The sequence below is a fragment of the Myotis brandtii genome, unplaced genomic scaffold, assembly GCF_000412655.1.
Source record: "Myotis brandtii unplaced genomic scaffold, ASM41265v1 scaffold980, whole genome shotgun sequence".
In the NCBI taxonomy this organism is placed as follows: Eukaryota; Metazoa; Chordata; class Mammalia; order Chiroptera; family Vespertilionidae; genus Myotis; species Myotis brandtii.
This window is the reverse complement of record NW_005372075.1, coordinates 163,156-163,813: the sequence shown is the minus strand read 5'-3', so window position 1 is coordinate 163,813 and position 658 is coordinate 163,156.

The following is a 658-nucleotide window of genomic DNA, read 5'->3' as shown; positions in this document are numbered from 1 at the left end:
GGGCCCAGGTGCTGCCCAGGGCCCAGGGGTTAGCTGGGACCTGCCCTTCCAGGCCAGACACTCACACTTCTATCACCAGCCAGGCCTAGGGACTGCCCCCGTGCACGAATTTCATGCACTGGGCCTCTAGTAAATTTATAAATGTATTAGGTCATCTGGATACCAGACGGGCTGAGCCCTAAGATGGCACCAGCCTAAAGGGTGTGTTTAGATGGTTTCTCCTCCAGTCAGCTCTGCTTGGTGTATTTGCACTCCCCCTTTTTAGATTAGGTTGGTTAGAAGTTTGTCTATTTTGTTGACTTTTCAAAATCCAGATTTTTAAAATTAGTTTTTCTTTTAAAAACGCATTATTTTCTGAGTTTGCCTCAATCAAACCTTGTTTTTACATTCTTTTGGCTTATTTTGCAACATCTTGAGCTAAGAATTTGATTCATTTCTTTTTCACTGTTATATTAATCTTTTAACCTCTGATTGGAGGTCCTATTTACATTGCTTTATTAAGGCTTTTGTTCTTTCTTTCTTATATAAGCGACTCCCCCAGTGTGAGCTGCGGCTCTGCTTGTTGAGCTGGAAGGGAGAGGCTCAGAGCTTCGGAGGAGACCGTCGGTGAGCCAGCCCGCCGCGCAGGGCGGACCCCAGACCTCGCTCTGACCTCGCC